The following is a 21953-nucleotide window of genomic DNA, read 5'->3' as shown; positions in this document are numbered from 1 at the left end:
TTTTCTTCCGCTTGAAAACCGATTTAGCTTAAGTTTCTTTACTTACACCTTAGTATAGTTTGATGTTCTTTACTTTTGCAACTTAGGTAGCAGCATTAGGTTAGTGATTGATTTAGAAATTCTGCTTAGCATAGCTATTTAATTGGTTAATTAGGTTATGGTGTGAATTAGAATTACATGTTGTTTTCTTCATTACTGCAGTAGAGTAGCTCTCTCTTAGAATAGATTTGCTCTTCTTCCATCAAAGAATTAAGCTTCTTCTGACCCTATAGAAGTCTGGCTTGGAACTCCTGGGGTCTCTTGCCAGATGAGCAGTGACAATAGGCAAGAACTTCACTTTTACTTGTGCATATACCACTATCACCTCCAAGTTTGTACGAACCCCGGGTTGATAAGTAAAGCTGGTAGCCCTAGGAGTTACAACATTCTTGTTGCAATACCTAGGCTCACAACTTTTTGGCGCCATTGCCAGGGAGGTGTCTAAGTAGAATGTGATTACTACTTTCTTCTATTTCTAGTCTCCAATTTTCTTCCATTAGTTTATTTCTGCAAAAGTAATTTAGTTTCTTCCTTTCTTTTAGTTGTCATTATTTGCTTTCCTTTCCATTCTGCAAGTAGAATTTCAATTCAGCAAGTAGTCTTTTTCTCTCAGTAGTCTTCCTTCAAATCAGCAAAAAAAAAAAATTTCCTTTCATGCCTCATAGGAATAGGGACAATTCAGGGAAATTCTTGTCAAATACCCCCACTGCATCCAACAGTCAACCTTTTTTCTTCTTCAGTGACGGTGAATTGGAAGACCCTTTAGGTGAGAAACCTTACATATTTGAGGAACCTGCAGGGGAAGAAGAAGAGGAAGAACCCATTCCTACTGAGCCAATGGCTGAGAACCGAAATGACAGAGAAAATAGAGAGAGAATTGAGGGTGCCTTCCCCATCAGGGAGACCAATAGGGACACTAAGATGAAGAATATAAGCCCCTCTGCTCTACCTCTTTTCCATGGCCTAACCATAGACGACCCTGACACTTTCCTATTTGACTTTGCTATTATATGCCGAACCTATGACTATACAGATGATGAGAAAAAGTTAAAACTATTTCCATCTACCCTCAAGGATGCAACATTGCGTTGGTTGATAGGTTTACCTGGAGATAACATCACAAATTGGGCTCAAATGCAACAGGCTTTTAAAAACAAATATAGGGACTAGTGTAGGTCAAAGGACACTAAAGAAGAAATTTTCAGGATGACCATAGGCCGGGATGAATCCTTAGAAGACTATGAAAAAAGATTCTAGCTCAGTTACAAAAGGGCCAGGTGCACACTTGACCTTGAGTCACTGAAGTTGGTCTTGCTTAGAGGAGTAAGGGAGGATCTTCTGGATACCTTACATATGATAGCAGGAGGAGATATCTACCAATTACCCTATGAGGATATTAAGACTATCTTTAGAAACCATTCTAGGGCAACTAGGAAAAAGGGTAGGGGTAGTCAACCTATGGCTAGTACATCATCCTCCAACTCATCCATCAAGGGTGAAATTGGAAATATGCTAGAAGATTTCAAAAGTGATATGCTGCAAATCCTTGACTTGCAATTAGACACCATGAACATCAAAAGGAAGCAAGAGGAAGCAGAAAGAGCCCTAGCCATCTTTTGTCCTAGATGCATCAGGAGGAATCCTAGAAACGAATGTCCATTGAACTGTATTAAGATTTGCTCAGTCTATGAAGCAAACCACTCCAAAGACAAGTGCCCTTCTTTACCTGGACTCAAAGCTGTATATTAAGGAGCTGAAGGGGTCACTGAGCAACATTGCTACATTAACCAAAGGAGACCTCCTGGGCCTAGACTGTAGGAATTTACAGGGTAAGTTCCTCAGAAAGAATACCAAAAGGACACCGCTCACAACCAGATCACAGATCAATACACCAGTATTTTTGACGTGGTTAAAACCCTCAAAGAGGGAAACAGTCCACGGCCTGTCCCAACGTGGGTACTACAGGCAATTTATTAATCAAAGAATGAAAATTTACATAAGCTTCTCTCATGCACGGATTACCCGAACAATGACCCTCCATGCGCTTTAAATAGAACTCATGGACCAATCGGGTGTCAAGCCACGGATCAAGTGTCGATAATACCGAGGATAGAATGAACCGTCGGATCACTACATATCGTGACCGTCGGATTGTAAGTTACAATATGTACAACGGTAAAGAAACACACTTTACCTAACTCTATACCTAACTCTAAACTAGACCAAGTTGAACTTAACTATATCCTATGTGTCGGAATATCCTAACATCCCCCCTTAAGAACAACTTGGGATAGGATTGAAGGATTTACAAATATGACACAATAGGAGAAGGAAGGAGGCACTAGAACCTATCCCCCCTTAGTGACAACTTCTTGAACTCCAAGCATATATCGAAGTTTAGTGAACTTCGCCTCTGTGAGAGCCTTTGTGAAGATGTCTGCAACCTGATCATCTGTTGGACAATATTGCACTTCAAGAACATGGTCATGAATGAGCTTTCTGATGAAGTGCATGTGTAGTTCGATGTGTTTGCTGCGCTGATGCTGGACTGGATCTTTGCATAGCTGAATGGCACTTTGATTATCACACCAAAGTGTGGTTGGATGCTGCTGCTCAAAGCCAAACTCTGATAGGATCTGACGAAGCCACAAGGCTTCCTTACTAGCTTCCACGGCACCACGATACTCTGCTTCTGCTGACGAAAGAGAAATGGCAGCTTGTTTCTTACAAGCCCATGTAATAGGTCCTGAACCAAGAGTGAAGACATAACCGGCAGTAGACTTCCGATCATCAGGGTCACCAGCCTAATCAGAATCAGTGAAACCAACTAACAGAGGAGCTGCTTTGGCACTGTAATGAATCCCAAACTGTACTGTACCTCAAACATAACGAAGTATTCTTTTAGCTGCTTCCAATGACTTTCACGGGGGTTTTGCATAAAACGAGCAACAAGGCCAACAACAAAGGAAAGATCAGGACGAGTATGGGTTAAATACAAGAGTTTTCCTACAAGTTGACGGTATAAGGTGGCATCAACTTCAGGAGAAGTACAAGAGACTGAAAGTTTGACTCCAGACTGAAAGGGAGAAGGGGCTGGCTTACAGTCTTCCATGTGAAAATGACGAATAATATCACAAGCATACTTGGACTGGGAAAGGAAAATACCCTCCTTGGATTGCAAGACTTGAAGACCGAGAAAATAGTGTAAGTGTCCTAAGTCTGTCATTTCAAATTTCTTTTTAAGGCTGGACTTCACATGGGTTATAAGGTTGGGATCACTACCAGTAAGAATAAGATCATCAACATAAATAACAAGGATGATAAGAGAGTTGCCCACTTTCTTGGTGTAGACAGTATTGTCAGAATGACACCTAGAAAAGCCAGATTCTAAAAGAAAGCTATCCATTTTGGCATACCAAGCCCGAGGAGCTTGCTTGAGGCCATAAAGGGATTTCTTAAGTCGACAAACAAGGCTGGAGTCTGTTTGTATGAAGCCAATGGGTTGTTCCATATAGATTTCTTCCTGCAAGTCCCCATGCAAGAAGGCAGATTTAACATCCATCTGATGGACTTCCCATTTTAAAGAGGCAGCAAGGGAAAGAACAAGGCGGATAGAGTTCATTTTGGCAACAGGGGAGAAGGTTTCAGTGTAGTCAATGCCTTCAACCTGTGAAAAGCCCTTAGCAACGAGACGAGCTTTATGTTTATCAACTTTCCCATCTGGTCCATACTTGGTTCTGTAAACCCATTTACATCTAACAAGTTTGCGTCCCTTTGGTAGAGGAACAAGATCCCATGTATCATTTGTTATCAATGAATGATATTCTTCATTCATAGCTGCTTCCCAATGTGGATGGCCTGAAGCTTCTACAAAAGTGTCAGGATCATGATTTACTGGAGCTTGAGCCAGTAAAGAAGAGGCTCTTTCAAACTGAGAACGTGTACGTCGCTGATCTGTAGGATCACCGGCAAGATCACCTGCTGCATCCCGAGTAGCACGGACCCATCTTGGAAGTTGAGGATCCTGAGAAGGTGGAGGAGGATTATCATCCTCGCTTTCATCATCTGAAGAAGAAATGTTTTCAAAAGTAGAAGAGATAGGAAGAGGTGGCACATCCGCCGGACTAGGCTCGCAGGCCGATTTATTTTCATCAAATTTTACATCTCTTCTAATGATAACATTTTTGGACTTAAATGGAATAAGTCTATAACCTTTTACATCTTCAGAATATCCAACAAAAGTACATTTCTCACTCTTAGGTTCTAAAGCTTTATGCTTTTCATCTGGAATATGGGCCCATGCTTCACTTCCAAACACACGAAAGTGACTTACATCTGGTTTAATGGAACTCCAAGCTTCTTCTGGAGTGATATTCTCTAGAACCTTAGTAGGAGTGCGATTGATTATATAATTTGCACAATTAATTGCTTCGGCCCAAAAACTAAGACTGAGTCCTTTAGATTGCAGCATACAATTAGCCATTTCCTTTAAGGTGTGATTTTTCCTTTCAGCTACACCATTTTGTTGTGGAGTGTATGGAACAGTATGTTGCATTTGAATTCCATTTTCGGTGCAAAAGTTGATGAATGTGTTTTTAACATATTCTCCACCATTATCAGTTCTTAGCTTAAGAAGTTGATGTCCAGATTGTTTTTCAACAAAGGCTTTGAAGGCCAAAAATGTGTTAAATACTTCGCTCTTGAGTTTTAAGAAGTATACCCAAGTGCGTCTGGAGAAATCATCAATGAAAGTTAAGAAGTACTTGCAGCCAGAGAATGAAGCAATAGGAAGAGGACCACATAAATCACTGTGCACAAGCTGTAAAGGGGCTGAGGCGTGCCAAGAGGCACGTTTGTCAAAACTGTCCCGATGATGTTTTCCGAGTACACATCCGGAACAAACACCATCTCTGCAAGATACCATAGGAAGACCTGTCACCATATTTTCTTTACATAGATGCTGAAGGGAGCGATAGTTTAAGTGACCAAATCGCTCATGCCAAAGTTTGCTCACTTCATCATTATGAGCAACAAATACTGAGGGAAGATTTGATGACCCAAAGTTGTGAAACTTATACAACCTTGTGGAATCATCAGCAAGACCAGTAGCTAGAATCTGTTTAGGATCTTTTAGATCCTTGATTACAACATCATGAGGTGAAAATTCAACAATTTTACCTTCACCTGAATGAGTTATCTGATAGACAGATAGAAGGTTGCAGGATAAGGTTGGAACACATAATACATCATTAAACTGACCATTGTCTAGATGAACAGTTCCAGTCCCTACAACATTAAGAGATCTATCATCACCAACATATATATTTTTGGTGATACAATCATTTAAAGAAGAAAACATGGCTTGGTTTTTGGCCATGTGATAAGAGGCTCCAGAATCAATGAGCCACTCATGAGAATGAGAAGAAGAAGAAGATACATTTAATGCATAACCAGACTGAGATGATTGACAACGACATGCAGAAAGTGCCATTCCGGAAGTCGAAGTTGAAGTAGGCTCCACATGGATGTTATGTTTCTTCATTGCGGCTTCCAAGGCTTCCATCTTCTTAAAGCATTTAGATTCTAAGTGGCCATCTCGATTACAAAAGTTACAATGTCTATCAGTCTTCTTCCATTTGTTTTTATTGGTCTTATCATTTTGCTGAAATGATCTTTCATTTTGAGGCTGAGTTGGTTTAGGACCATTCTTTTGAGGATATGACTTCTTAGGATTCTTTGAATTTGGTTGCTGCTGGGCGGCTAACGCTTTCGTGGAAGAGTTTCCAAGATTAAGAAGACCAAGGTGTAAGAGTTTTTCTTGTTCTCTTATTAAGGAATCACAAAAGGAGTCAAAGGAAGGGGCCTTGTAGTCTTTTCCTTGACAAATGAAAGCTTCCCTTGTAGAATGGAAAGTGGAAACAAATACAGAGTAGGCTGGTCCCAACTTAGTAAGGATGGAATAAATAAGGTTACCATCTTCTTTCTTAACTTTAACACCTTCCAAGAGATATCTAAGGGTCTTGAATTTGGACAAGAAATCTTCAATGCAAGAAAAATTATTAGGATCCAAAGTAAGCAACTCATTTTCAAGTTGATGGGCTCTAATTTCATTTTTAATCCCAAAAACTTTAGCGAGTTTTTCTAATGCTTCATGAGGAGTTTCAAGTTCTGCAATGTGGAATCTAAGATCAGGAGAAATAGACATCCCTATCAAACCACGTGCTTGATCTTGTCTATTTTCCCATTTTGCAGCCTTGTCTTCATCTTTTGGTTTCTTCTCTTGGTCGTGGCTATTCTGAAGAGAACTTTACTTCTAAGTAAATCTTCCATGTAGGCTACCCATTGGAAGTAATTAGTGCTATCAAGAATGACTTGGCATGGACTTTCCATTGTTTAAAAAAAACTGAAGTTGAAGATGCTGAAAGTAAGTGTTCCAATGGATAGATCTCGAAAAAATAGGCGGTTTTAAAAAAAACGGCTTTGAAAAAGGCTTCCGGATGAAGAAGTTATGGCTTTTTGAAAAAAATTGTTGACGTTGCCGGCAAAGTGCGCGAATGTGCGGGAATGAAAAAATCCGCCCCCGCAAAATGGAGACTTGAACCCAAGACCTCTACTCTCTTAAAATAGCTTTGAACCAATTGATCTATACAAAAAATTTGAGAGAGAGAGAGAGAGAGAGAGAGAGAGAGGGAGGGGGGGGGGGCCTTGGTTTGCGGGGGGGGCGGGCCCTTGGTTTGCGTGCTTTCCTTGAGAAAGCTCTTTTTCCCTACAAAACACAAAACACAAAACCCAACACGAATATGCAAAGAAAAACGAACCTTGCGGCTCAAAGTTAGCTTTAGCCAAAAAACTAGAAATTTTTAAAAAAATCTCAAAGTTAGCTTTAGCTGAAAAACTAAATATTTTTCTCAATGTTTCTGATTTTCCGAGATCACACTAAGGTGCAGGGAAAAGAGCATACGCATGAGAAAAATCCTTCCTTTCTGTTTCTGATTTGCCCAGATCGCACAGAGTTGCAGGGCAAAGAGCATACGCAGAAATGAAAGGTATAGATCCGGTTAAAAAAAAAGGCTAAATAAACCGAAACTGAAATAAGCAGAGAGAAAATAACAGTAAACTGCAAAAAACATTGTATACCTCCCGATCTAAAAAATGACGCAGCTAGGGCTACCGGAAACCTTTTCGCGTGAAACGAAAGGGGTTCCTCACTGGAACAGATGCTCTGAACGCAACAGAGCAGTCCTCTCGGCCCGAAAGCAGTCAGAAACAACAGATCTAGGAAACGACAGCCACATGCAGTTCTACCGGCTTCAGATTTGGATCACCAACGGACGCGGCCCTCAAATAGCTCTGATACCATGTAGGAATTTACAGGGTAAGTTCCTCAGAAAGAATACCAAAAGGACACCGCTCACAACCAGATCACAGATCAATACACCAGTATTTTTGACGTGGTTAAAACCCTCAAAGAGGGAAACAGTCCACGACCTGTCCCAACGTGGGTACTACAGGCAATTTATTAATCAAAGAATGAAAATTTACATAAGCTTCTCTCATGCACGGATTACCCGAACAATGACCCTCCATGTGCTTTAAATAGAACTCATGGACCAATCGGGTGTCAAGCCACGGATCAAGTGTCGGTAATACCGAGGAGAGAATGAACCGTCGGATCACTACATATCGTGACCGTCGGATTGTAAGTTACAATATGTACAACGGTAAAGAAACACACTTTACCTAACTCTATACCTAACTCTAAACTAGACCAAGTTGAACTTAACTATATCCTATGTGTCGGAATATCCTAACATAGACCATACTAGCAGGGTATGCAAGGGCCATCCCATTCATATTACAACCCCAACCAAACCACAGCTATACCTTCTTGGGGACCCCCTTCTCATCCTTCCTGGTATACATCCTCTCCTTGGTCCTATGCATCTCAGTATCATTCCCAGCCAGCTAGCCAGTCATTTCAAGCTTATGTTCAGCCACAACATTAGTGGAATATCACACTCCAGGGGTGGAGGCCCCAATTCAAAAATGTTCCAGCCCTATTCCCTCCACCACCTACCCAACCACAACTCCTGCACTCTGCTCCACTTAAGCAAGCCCAAATGCCTGCCCAGCCAAATCTGAATCCAAACAATAGGCAGGCTCAACAGGTCTACAATGGAGAGACATCATACCTCGCTTATGCTATAGAAATCTAGGAGATCAACCTAAGATCTAGGAGAATTATCCCTAATAACCAACCTCCCTCTCCACATAGGGAGGTTGAGGAAGAAAGAGAGGAAAAAAACCTTAAGGTAAATCCACCCTTTCTTGAGAGATTAGCCCAACCACTCCAGCCTACCTCAGAATAAACTTAACTTTTGGGAGAATTGAAAAATCTATGTGTAAAGATCCCCCTTCTCCAGAAATCAAGGATGTTCCCATTTACAATAAGTTGATTAAGGAGAAGTGCTTGAAGCATACAGGAAGAAGAAAAAGGGATTCCCCTACCATTGATGTCATTGGGCAGTTATCTGACTTAATCCTGGGGCAAGTAATATGTCCAAAATATTTGGACCCTGGAAGTCGTGTAGTAGATGTGCACATCAATGGCACCATTGTCCCACACACTCTGATTGATCTTGGGGCTACCATTGATGTGATGACCAAGGAAACCATGCTCAAGCTCAACCTCCAAGGGCCATTGAGGAAGACCACAACAGTTCTGCAACTTGTAGACCGTTCCAGAGTCACCCTTGAGGGAATTGTGGAGGATTTGATGGTCTCCATTGACTCCTGGAGTACCTTGTAGTTTTCCTAGTTCTCCAGCCTAAGGCTAAGCTTAGTGGTTACCTCTCATCCTTGGGAGGCCATGATTGGCCACGCTGATGCTTACATTAGCTACAGAGCTGAGAATGTGACCATCAAGAATGGGCATATGTCCAAATAGTTAGTCCTATACCCTCCTGCTCAACCTACCCTAGAGCATGATTTACCTTTATGGTTGGAGGAGGAGGAAGAAGATGAGGTTTATTTTGCACAACTTTATGCTTTGGAAGCAAGCATAGGAGGAGGACAGCAAGATGAGGATGACTTAATTGAACACTTGCTCCAAAGTCCAAATCCTAGTTCATTACCATTAGAAGAAGAACTAAGGGAAAGCTAGAACAATCATCCAATTGACTTATGCTTGGCCAATTCCAACCTACTCCGTGTCAAAACCATAAAATTCGGCCTAGAGAAAACTTTGAAAATTAATCCATCTCTGTCGACTCTTGAAGAGGAAGAGTTAGGCAACATGTTGAGAGAAAACCTAGAAGCCTTCACTTGGAGTTACATGGAAATGAAGGGAGTACACCTCTCAGTGTGTACTCACCACATATACATCAAAGAAGGTTGCAAGCCAGTCAGGCAACCACAAAGGAGGATGAATCCAACTCTTAAAGACATAGTCAAAGAAGAACTGCAAAAACTGCTAGATGTAGGATTCATTTACCCTATCTTAGACAGTGAGTGGATCTCTCCTTTAGTGTTAGTTACCAAGAAAAATGGTAAGTGGAGGATTTTTGTAGATTACATGGAGTTGACAAAGCCACAAATAAGGATCATTTTCCCCTACCCTTCATTGACCAAGTGCTAGATGGCCTGGCAAGGAAGAAGTTATTTTCTTTCCTAGATGGATTCAGCGGGTACAAACAAATCCAAGTCTTCCTAGAATACCAGCATAAGACCACATTCACCTATCCTTGGGGTACTTTTGCCTATGGGGTCCTTCCTTTTGGCCTATGCAATGCTCCTGCCACTTTCCAGAGAGCAGTCTTGAGTATTTTTCCTAAATTAGGACATGATGCTGTGGAATCTATATGGATGACTTTACACCTTATGTTTGTGATTTTCAAGAAGCCCTGACTAACCTAGGCAATGTATTGCACAAATGCATTGAAATAAACCTGTCTCTCAGTCCAGAAAAATGTGAACTCTTAATTAGTAAAGGGACCGTGCTAGGTCATTCAATATCTCAGCAAGGATTGCAGGTGGACCCAAACAAAATAGAACTCATCCAAAGGGTCCTACCTCCACAAAAGCATAGAGTTGTCAGGAGTTTATTAGGGTTAGCTGGATACTACTGAAGCTTAATAAAGGACTTCAGCAAGTTGGCCTCTCCTTTTTTTGGGTTTTTGGCCAAAGATTATGAGTTTATATAGTCAAAGAGCTGTCAAGAGGCCTTATACATTCTAAAGGGTAAGTTAACCACTGCACCAATCCTTAGAGTCCCAAATTGGGCCCTCCATTTTCATATTCATGTTGATGCCTCACACAAAGCCATAGGAACAACCTTAGGTCAGGAAGAGGAGAAATTTTCCTTGCCATCTATTTTATCAGTAAGAACCTGTCAAAGGTTGAGCTAAACTATATTGTGACCAAAAAGGAACTCCTGGCTATTGTGCATTCATTAAACAAATTTAGGTATTACATTACAGGCTATCAAACATTTGTGCATACTGATCATACTACCATCAAATATTTAATGAACAAACCAGATGTGAATGCTAGAGTTATAAGATGGTTGCTTTTATTATAGCACTTTGATCTAACTATTGTTGATAAGCCTGGTATGGAAAATTTTGTTGTTGACTTTCTATCTAGGATGAATTTGCATGTAGGTGAAGAGGGAATGGTGGATGAACAGTTACCAGATGAGAATTTGTTTGCTATTTTAGTTCTCTCCCTATGGTTTGTTGATATAGAAAACTATTTGGTATCAACACAGTTCCCACCAAACTTTCCCTCCAAGGAAAAGAGCAAGATAGTCATGAAAAGCGCCCCCTTCACCTGGATTGGGGGAAATATGTTCAAACTTGGCCCAGATAAAATCTTGAGAAGGTGTGTAAGGGAAGGGGAAGTCTTTAACATCTTTCTGACCTTTCATGATGGGCCTTGTGGAGGTCACTTTGCAACAAAGAGGACAACATTCAAAGTGTTGCAAGAAGGCTATTATTGGCCTACTCTTCATCAGGATGTGAAAAAGTACATTAGTCAATGTGATCAGTGCTAGAGGATGGGAAAGCCTACTCCAAGAGATGAAATGACCCTACAACCTCAAGTGAATTTGGAGCCATTTGACAAGTGGGGCATGGACTTCATTGGGCCTATGGGATCTGTCTGTTCAGCTCTGATCATAAGAGGTTCAATTTGTTCTCTTGCCAATATCTTCTTCATCTTTGCAGCCCTTGATTCCTCATGGTTCATCCATTATGCCAAAGCCATCAACTGTAAATCTCCTAGCTTGGCATTAGGGTCCCATATATTCATGTCTGTTAAGGCCATGTTATGCAAATCAAACTCAGACATATTGGCCCTATCTTCTAGTGTGCTATGATCACAAAGACTAATGAACTGCCTATAGTCCTGAAATGGCGTGGTGCCTCTCTGTGCTAGGCTCTTGATTTGGAACTGCAACCATTTTTCCTTGAGGTATAGGGCATATGATTTAGCTGGCATCCTACACTGGATTACTTCCAAAGAGAGACTGGCCATTCATGCCAATTGATTCTCTCTTTCTTGCATCTATCCTCTCAACCATGCATTTTCTGTTTCTAGTTGATTTTTCATTATGGCATCTTTGTCTCTCAAGCTACTTAGCCCTTTGCCCATCTCCTTGAGCTTCTCGTCCATGTGCCCAATGTCTTCCACCCCCTTGGATTTGGCAATCTACATCCATCGATGAGTTCTGGCTCTCTCCTTCTCAAGCTCGAAGAATAGTGGAATGGCAAAATTTTGAGGAATGACCCTGCTTCCTTCAATAAACCTGTAGTAGGAATCAAGGTTAGGTTGGGGGCTAGGTTCTTTTAACTCTGGTTCCTCTTCTTTAGTTTCCTGTTGTTGACCCCCCTCCTTTTCCAATTTTTGTGTCTCCTGTAGGTTCAACAGTGTATCCTGTAGGACTGCTACAGCTTCTAGTAGATCCTGTAGGATTGCTTTTCCCTTGGAGGAGGTGGATCTAGTCATAGGCCTTCTCACATAGGTGATAGGAGACTTAGGAGAAGGCATTTTCTCCTATTTTTTAGGTGAGTCCTCAATCACAATGGGAATTTTGGTTGGTGTTTGGGGTTTCCCCTGCCTTATTCTTGTGCTTTTCCTTGTCTTGAAATATAAGGGGGTCTGCCTCTGTCTTTTGCCTTTTTGCTTGATGGGGGTGCTAAGAGAAGTGAGGGAAGCTGCTGCCTCTCTCTCAGTGGGTTCTGGAGACACCCTAGGTGACTCCTTTTCTTCTACCCCCTCTTTCCCATTTCTTTCTTCACCTATGTCTTTCCTTTCTTCTTCCTCTTGTAGATCCTCATCTTCATTATTAGTTTCCTCCTTAAAATCCTCCTATGTTTCTTCATCATCCTCCTTCTCTTTCTCCTCTTCTTCTTCATCTTCCTCTTTTTCTTCCATTTCATCTTCTTCTTCATTGATCTCATCTTCATCTCCTTCTGCTTCTTCTTTTTTCTTCTTTACTTCTTCTTCCTATGCTTTAGTCTCTTCCTCATCCTTTCCACTGACACTAGGACTAACATCATATGTGAGAGATTTGATGTCCTCCTCTGCCTGCATGTCTCTAAAAATTGATCATTGTATAGGAATTCTAAGGTTTTGGAGGGCATCTTGTATAAGGATTCTAATTAACCCATGGTGAGCTAACTGTTGGGAATTTCAATCTTGCACCTTGATGCTTATGTCTATCAGTGATTGTAGTAGGAAGTATGGTATGCTGAGCATGTGGTGAGGGGGTGTTTTTGCACCAAATATTAACTCTTCAAAAAGCCTAAAATGATAGCCATAGACCACAGTATACCTACCCTCACATGATATGTATTCGATAAGTTGGTAGCTCACCTCATTCCAGGGATACGGAAAACTTTCTCTCCTTACTCCATTCTTGTCCTCAATGGGTTCCTCACCTTCTAAAAAGAATTTCCTTTTGGCAATCTGGATATCTCCTTTGTCTTCCTTCCTCCATGGTACTCCTAAGGGAAGTGTGGTAACTCTACTGATGAGTTCAGGGGTGAGATCTATGGAGAGGCCTCTTACCACAATAGTGGCATGGACTCTGGTAAGTGGAATGAGGGAGAGAGCAAAATCTTGGGCCACCTCATCATCATACCCCCTTAATTTTTCGAAATACCCCATCCAATTATGCCTTGTGAAGATTTCTAGCACCTGAGGGTGTTGTTGGATTCTCACAGTGTTAATGGGCTCCCTTCTATTAAACCCTTGTTGGCTTGAGGGGGCCTTTCCCAGGTTTGGACGATTAGCCAAACAAATCCCTACACTACTAGCCCTTTCGGCAACAACCCGCGAAGTGTGGACTGAGGTCTCACATGAAGCAGTATGGAGGGATGCTAGAACCAAGTTTATGCACCCTTGAGATCTCTGAGGGGTCGGTTTAGTCCAACTGTGAATACCTTCGCATAGGTTACTTCGCGCACTACCCTGACTTGCGAGGGCTTCGCGCAGCCCTAACCAGGGGCTGAGGTGCTTTCATGCTGTTAGGGCAGCGTTCTGCGCTATTTCCCCAAGTTACACCACGTATCTTACTTTTCTCCTTATAACTGTTAGTTTACTTCGCGTAAACAGATACTTTACCTTATATTCACTTAATCAACACAATCATATAAGTTAATGCAACATATAAACAATGGAATTGCAATTTACACCCAATACATTCAATGCACAAAATAGGAAATAAATACATAGGAATGGTATAAAACTTCTCTTTATTAATGCTTCAATTAGTTATAGACTCAACCTGCCCTGCGCACTCAGCTGCAGGGGTCCGTAGACTCAGCTGCAGACTATTAGGCCTCTGTGCACTCAAATGCAGAGCCTTCTCCTACTCTACGACCCAAAGACTCGACTCGACACTTAGATAAGACTTAATTCTCCATCTATTCATTCATGACTGTCATTCCCTTATTTAAAGCTTAGAGCCTCGCTCTATTTATACAATCCCATGGTCCGTGGACCATGGGTAGATCTCTTAAGCTGACATTGCATTACAAAAATGAGGGTGGACAACCCTATGACTCATTTACAAGCTCGCGCTCCGTGCCCACAAAATGTAGAGTCTTTACATCAGATTTGGTCAAAATATGGGCTTTAAGCCCCAAAACTTGCCTTGGGGGGTCCCGCGCCCAACAGGCCCCAACACAAACATCATGACTCACCCTCGAGTCACTTTGTCGGTACGAAGATCTTCGCGCGGAGACCTCCCAACTCTGCCCGGACCGCTGCAAGTTCGGCAGCGCACTAAGCGACTGCCTGTTGTATCTCCTGGACGCGTTGTTCAGAGACTGCTGAACTGCTTCCCTGCATCTGCTCCTGCATTCCCTGCATCTGTGTGAGCTTGGATTCTATCAAAGCTGTAATGACGAATGCCTCTTCGATCGGAGGTTGGACGTGCGCCTTCAAAACCGCTTCTTTATGTCACGCTCCATCTACCTGCTCCTTAAGCGCTTTGGTCTATTGCATCTGTGTGAGACTCTGTGTAAGGGTCACCATCTGCGCGGTCCCTTTTATATCATCATACTATTGCTGCAGCTTGCGTGCCTCTGTTTCTAAGCACTGTATGTTCGGGTCCTCCTGCAAAGTGGTGAGGACCTTGAACGACTCTTCCAACATTTTGGTGTAGTCCTTCCATGAACTGCTGATCTCCTCCATCCCCGATGTAATGGCGCTTTCACACTGTTCAATCACCTCTCGAGGATTTGAAGGCTGCACCTTCAACCGTAGCTCTGCTATCTAAAGATTTAGCTCCAGCTAAACCTTAGTCATCTCTTCTCGCGCCTTGTGCACCCCTGAGGCTAACCTCTGGATGCGCACCTCTGCTGGTGCCTCTGTTGGGATGGCCAACTCAAGGACCATCTGGCAGACCTCCACAACCACCTGCACCATCTTCTGGCTCTGTGCCACTAGCTCATCGCGCTACAGGATCAGTTGTTCCATATTAATTTTCTGCTTGCTAAACACCTGTAGTGCGTGACCCTCCCTAGCCTGTAGTTCGGCAGTCACTCCGTCCTGCAGGACATAGAGTGTATCTTGAGGGAGCGCAATCATGTTGATCCATACTCCCTTCAACACACTAACCGTAGGCCTGTCGGCCTCATTCTCTGTAACCATTTCCCCCTCTGGCAACACTATGGTGTTGGTCATGCGGGCGCGCAACATTTCCTTAGTTGTGGCCATTCCTACTGCAAGACTGGTCGAGAGAGTACCAGCCTAAGGAATGCGCACCTGCAAATCCTGTATATATGCCTAGAGGGCCCCTAACACAATCTGATTCTCCTCCACAGTGACGTCGCGCACCGTCTCCCCTATATCATGGAGATCTCTTTCGGTGAGCGTGATTGGGTCGAAATAAGTCTTAGAAGCTTTTGAATTCTTTGGAAGCCCCACTTTCTCTCTCGGGCACTGGCATTTCAATTGTGTAGATGCTGTTTCTCGGTCCGCACCACCTTCCTCTGTCTCGGGTTCTTCCTCGGGTGAAGGTGACTTATGGCCCTCGCACTCCTTCTCTGCTGCTTGTTGCTGCTTTGTGGCTACCTTCTATTGTTCTACTGCTGTCTTCACGGCGTCCCGCGCCTTCTGTGCCTTTGATATTGCTGCCTCTTTTCTTCTCTTCTCTGCCAACTGTGCCATCCACAATTTTGCGTCCTCCTTCTTTCGTTGTGCAATAGAATTTTCTGTTTCCGTCGCGGAGATGGATGAAGCGCGTCACTTTGGTGGCCATGACTCAAGCACGATGAATATAACATCGTCAGTGGTCAGTTATGATAGTTCATTACACTTCTTCGGAGGGACCTTGCGCGCCCTGATGTACACGTGATGGAAGTCCGCCTTGAACTCCATGAAACTTTGTAGGCTATTGTAGACAATGGGCAATAATCACGGCTTGCAGTTAGTCCCCATTTTGATGTTCATCTCCATGAACACCCAGAATATCTTACTGTCTCAGATCCCTTTCACGTCTTTAGTGGCCCACAACGAAGTGTACTTCGCTGCCTCCAGAAGATCCTGCGCAAATGTGGGGAACTGGTTGTCCTCAGGCAATTCCCGAGCCACCAGCACTATGGACAACAAAAGCCATGCATAGTGGAAGTTCTTCCCCTGTTCCTGTGCCTCACGGCAATTCTCCAGGAATTCCTTGCATAGGTACTCCAACCAGTTAAACTGGACGCCCTCTGCACACTGCGTGGCAAGTGCTACCACTAGTGTGGACACCTCATCTGCGTGACACTTTCGCATAACCTTGCCAGCCGATATCTGGGTCGAAACTTTGCCTGCCTTATTGTTGATACTGGAGATCGCGTACCCTCTCTTCTTCTTCTCGAACTTGAATTTTGCCTTCATGGCCTTCGAGATGGCCAAGTCATTGCTCTTAACTTCCGAAATTCCCACTAGGTCCTCCCCTTTGCAAGGAAGTCGGGTAATTCTATGTATCAGGTGATCTGTGATATGGATGGGATCCTGCAGCCACAAACACCCATCATGCACCAGGTAGAGTAGCTTCCCGATGACAAAGATAGTTACTGGGGTGCAATGGTAATGCGGCACCGAGAGCAGGTTCAACAACCCTGCTTTCTACTTCGCGCAACCACTTGTGCGGCTCCAACTCTATGACTTCAGCCGCAGTGTTTTCTTCGACTTCATGAGCTACGTGGTTGCCAAGTGTGGGAACTTCTAGTCGTTCGCAAGATCCCAGTCTTCAAACTTTAGACTAGGCACCCGTCCCAAGTGCGGTCCTTCAAAAACGATATCATCAAGTAGTAGCGGAGTCTGTAGAGAGCTCTTGCTCTCATCTAGGTCCTTAGGTACCCTTGCTTTCCCTTTTTGCGGAGGAACATATGCTGGCAGCCTGGTTAGAGGGTCCACACCCTGGGTTTCTTCCTCCATGTCTTCGTCCTCCTCCACTTCGACAAGTATTTCCTCAAGGTCTTCCTCCTCCTCATTAGTTTCTAGATTAACTGCTTTCCCATTTTCTTCCATGGTCAGTTTAGTTCGCAGCGGGTTTCTAGGGGACATGTGCACTGGAAGCATGGGTTGCTTATCTTTCTTGGGTCTCGGCGTGTGCAGTGATTTAGGGATTTTCACGACTATCTCGACGCTCTAAGGGGCATCTCCTATTGTCATGGCCTACGCGGCCTCTTCAGTGCTCATTTCACTGATATCCATGGCTTCCTCTGGTGTGGTCATACTGCTGTTCCACAAATCTCTCAACGACTTAGTTAAGTTCTCAAACAATGCCTTCGACTTCAAAAAAATCTGGGTTCATAGATCTCTGGGCATGCAATAGCTCAATTCTCAAATGGCCAAGTGTTGTTTGCTGGGCAACGCTTTGCAATTTATAGCGCCTTTTGAATTCGAATTCGACCATTCCCCCCAAATTTGGTTCATTAATTCTCCCTTGGCAGCAGATTTTTCCAAATCTAGCCCATAAATCCTGCCTTAAATGCCTGCCGCCCACTCCATTTGGTCTCAAACCAAGCATCACATCATGAATAGTGACTTTAACGGTCACTTTCCAACCACCCGCGTAGCAGCGCAACTACCCTTGCGTTGTCACGGACCTCGTGAAACTTCACTCCTGCATGTAGCCCTGACATCACGCAGTTTTTGGGCAGAGTGGTTTATAGTCCTACACCTTCTTTCAACTGCCTGGGGCACTAATATTGTGCTTCTTGCAGCTAGTCAGATGGGAAGAGTTCGCCATTTAACTTTGCTACCAGTTAATTTTTCTGGGAAGAGTCTACCATTTAACTTCACCAACCGTATCACGCTCCTATCCGAGGTTTCCTTAATAACATACGGTCCAATCCAAGGCATTAAGATGATCAACTCTCGACGATAGTCCCAAAATTTGTAAACGTAATCGTGCGCATCCTATTTTATCACCATATTTTCCTTATCAAGAAAGTCCTTCTTTATTCCTTCCTCAAGCTTCTTGACTTCTTCTCCTGCCATGGCACTTTTCTCCCTCAATCGAACGCTTTCATTCATGAGTGTTTGGAGCCTAAGATCACCCAGCTGAATTTCCTCATCAGGTCCCAAGCGTTCTTCTTAGAGTTCTTCCAACTGTGCGATCCCTTCTTCCAAGGCTTTGTGATTTGTCATATCCACGGAATTTTGCTATGCATGGACTAGGCATGATATACTCCATCGACATTACAATGTTCGCTCCATAAGCCAACCTAGAAGGCACCTGTCCCGTCAGTTTCTTGCACGTTTTCCTATAAGCCCATAAAAATACTGGTACGTGCAGGTCCCAATCACTTCACTGTGCACTACATACCTTGTTCAGTGCTTCACACACCTTGTTAAATGCCTACACATGGATAACCTTCTGTGCGATCGTTCTCTCCACATTTTGTCGTTCCAACTTGAGGAGCCGTTTGCACAATTTCCCCCCCAACACATGCTTATTAACCGTTTCTCCCAACGCGAAGTTCATGTGCATCCGCGTAGGTTGTTTCCCATATGTCGGCATCCATCTGGCTAGATGTGTGTGTGTGTTATCCTGCCCATTGCATTTATCTGTCAATCACAATCTAGGCTTCCCAAACCGTATGCGCATCATTCTTCTGCATTCGCGCCAGTCCTCATAGCTCCCTTTGTGTGTACCCCACCACCTCGCAGGCATAGCATGCAATACCCAATTCAAGGCTTGGAAACGTTGCTTTTCCGACACCTCCCTTTCAAACTTATCTAGGAAAGTATCTACCTCACTTAACCCATCATAAGTAGACAAATCCCTCACTTTTGGCAATACGCAATGCAACAATCTTGTCATCATATTACATTTCAGCATGGTTACCTCGTGTAACCAATTCTGCCATCGCTCTATCTCCTCATCAGAATCCGACGTACAGGAGCTTTCACGCTCCCATGAGATGTGTCCGTCCATGGTGGGATTTAGTAACCCAATCTTGCTCTCGTGCAGTTATCTTCTAGATGTAGTCCAAATCGTCGTCGCTTTCATAGTCACGCACCGACTCTGTGTAGCGTGATCCCTTAGCAGGGTCTGAGGGTATAAATACGCACAGAGACTTCTTCTCGAAAATCATCTTGCGCTTCTTCATATTAATCGCCCCATTCATGTCAGTGGCCTAATCAATTCCTAAGAGCGTAGGGTAGGGATTGCTGTCATCAACTATCTATATTACTTCAAATCTACTAGTGCGCTCTCTCCCTCAATATCCACGGTGATTCACTGCAATCTCCCCATAGGTATTATCTTTTGTTGGTTCGCCATTTGCAGTTGGATAGGAGACCATTGTAGCGTAGGCCTCCCAATGTGCTCCCATGTCTGCTTCGGTAGAAAGTTCATGTCCGATCCTAAATCTATAATTACTTGGTCCATCTCATATTCTCTAACCTTTGCGGTTAGCCTCATTTCTCTCCCTGTCCTAGTCTTGTGTTTTCCAATCTTCTGGACTACATGCGGTTCTCCTAGCGCGGTCCCAGCGCATCTGTTAATGGGTTCCTGCAATCCTTTTATAGCCTTACTATCGCGCAGTAGCTTCATGCATGTTTCCAGGAATATCGTAAGCATAGATGGGTCCATTTCTCACTCCGGTCTATCTTTGCTTTCTAAAGTGGAGGCATCAATGTAGCTCTTCTTAGCTTCCATGAAGGTTTCCTTAACACGCTCCAAATCAAACTCTGCTTCTTTCATCGGAGCCTTGCAAACCCAAGTACTATCTTTGGGCTATATGCCTTTATCATCCCCCGTCGTGATTCCACTTCAGAGCACAATGTTCACATTTGGATCTTCCTCACGCGGATCATACCTCATCATTTGCAGGTTATGAGTCGGGGGAGGCGATAGCGTCCCCTTGTTGCGTATCCTAGCTATCAGTGTAGGACAATCCTCTGTCTCATGATCAAACAAGGAACAATACAAACATGATGGATGCGTTGGATTCATACAATCACGGGCATAATGTCCCGGCCCTCCGCAATTGTAGCATATCAACTATTTGTGACCTCGTCCAGGTCCTCCTCCACCTCGGCCTCGCTTGCGCCCATGAAATCTGGTTCGCGCCACTCCTTCATTTGGGTCTAGGGGCCATATTTTGGCCTGAACTCTATAGGTGGGAGTTCTATCCATCATCAATTCATAGCTTCTACAAGTGCGCTCATTGTGTCCAACGGATCTAAAAAAATTACAGAATAATTGTTTCGAATTCTGTGTGTACTTCTGTAACAAATGGCAGTTGTCCGTAGCATGCTTCCTCTTATTTGACAAATTGCGCACCACAAAACAGGTGTTGCGCTAGTTCCTGCTTGCGCTTTTGGCCTTAATGGCATCAGTCCTCCTACCGCGAGGTAATTCGCGAAAACAGGGCAGTGGTCCTTATCTTGACCTTGACCCTTGCATTTTACACACCACACCTCTTCACGCACATTTGGTCTGGCTGTCCTGTCTTGTTTCAGATTCTGCATCTCAAGGCATAAGTTTTTCAACTGCATGTGGATCTGCTGAACTCCCAATTTAGGATCGTGCATCAAGGTTTCATGCAGCCTCATCACGATCTTCAAGGCCTCTGCCTGAGTCATTAACATATGTTGAGACAACGCATTCCTCAAATGTGGCGTTAGTGATGCTAGAAACCATTCGCGGTGTTGTCCATCCGTCAAAGTCACATTAGCTTCGTGAATCGTACACTTCTGTCTCTGGTCCAACTCCCAAGGAGTCTCGCCTGGTAGCATTGTGATCTCTTTGAATCCAATGATCGACTGTGCTTCTAACTTTGGCCTGCTAAATTCTCTGTTTAGCGCAATTTGGATATATGTGATTCTCGCATTCGGATTGTCATTATAATGCTTAATATACCAGGTCAGCGCGCGGTCTTGCATGACCATCGTCACTTTATACTATCATCTGTAACTCCCTGCACTTCCCATACAAATCTTATCACGAACCAAAACTGGTCCATATCTTCATTTCCTACTCCCTTGAACACAGGCAACTTTGTCATGCTTGCCATATTGACTTGCGGTCGTGGCGTAGGTGGTACGGGCGAAGATGGAGGTGAAGGCGGTGAAACTGGTGGCGGTGTGGGTGGGGGTGGTATGCGTGGAATCCTTTGCCTTAGCAAATGGATCGCACTTCGCGGTGAGACCTTCGCGAGCTCTTCCTCATCCCCTCGCTGAGGTGAAATCAAAGGGCTATTCTTTGGTCCCTTAATTCCTTCGTTTTTGTAGGTTTTTCCACTTCGCGTGGCTCCGGACATCAAGATAATTGCATAACCATCTTTTCACACAATAGCATTTTAATCCAAGTATTTAGAGACTTTACATACTTACCTCGTGGTCCTTTGAGAAAGCGTCACTTCGCTTCGCTATAGTTGGCTGAAGTATCTACCGCGAACTCAATAATGATTCCTCCTATAATTTGATCGAGCCAGTGATAACAAAAAAACGCGCAATATTATCCCTCGATGCTTCCAATCCACGCACCAACTCTGGGGTCCACACAATAGGATTGTCGAGTTTCTACCTTCCTTGGTTATCTACTAGCTTTGTGATCCACTCGTACAACTCAGTAAGAAAAGATGCGAAGAAGATTTCGTGGATCTCTGTGTACAGGTAGAAATCTAACCACTCCTCTTTTGTCAGTCATGGATTCTTGTTTTCCTGCGCCACGAACTTGTGAATCCTTCTGTCTAACCAACCTTCAATTTCCTTCTTAGTTGGATTCCAATGACATGACATCAGACATCTCTATGCAAATTTCGGTCCCGGAAACGGAACCATTTGTTGGCTTGAGGGGGCCTGACCCAGGTTCAGAGTTAATTAGCCAAACAAATCCCTACACTACTGGCCCTTTTGGCAACAGCCTGCGGAGCGCGGACTAAGGTCTCACCCAAAGCAGT

Source organism: Pinus tabuliformis, chromosome J (assembly GCF_031772625.1).
Source record: "Pinus tabuliformis cultivar Carrire ecotype Pingquan chromosome J, CPIR1, whole genome shotgun sequence".
In the NCBI taxonomy this organism is placed as follows: Eukaryota; Viridiplantae; Streptophyta; class Pinopsida; order Pinales; family Pinaceae; genus Pinus; species Pinus tabuliformis.
This window is presented reverse-complemented; position numbering follows the sequence as displayed.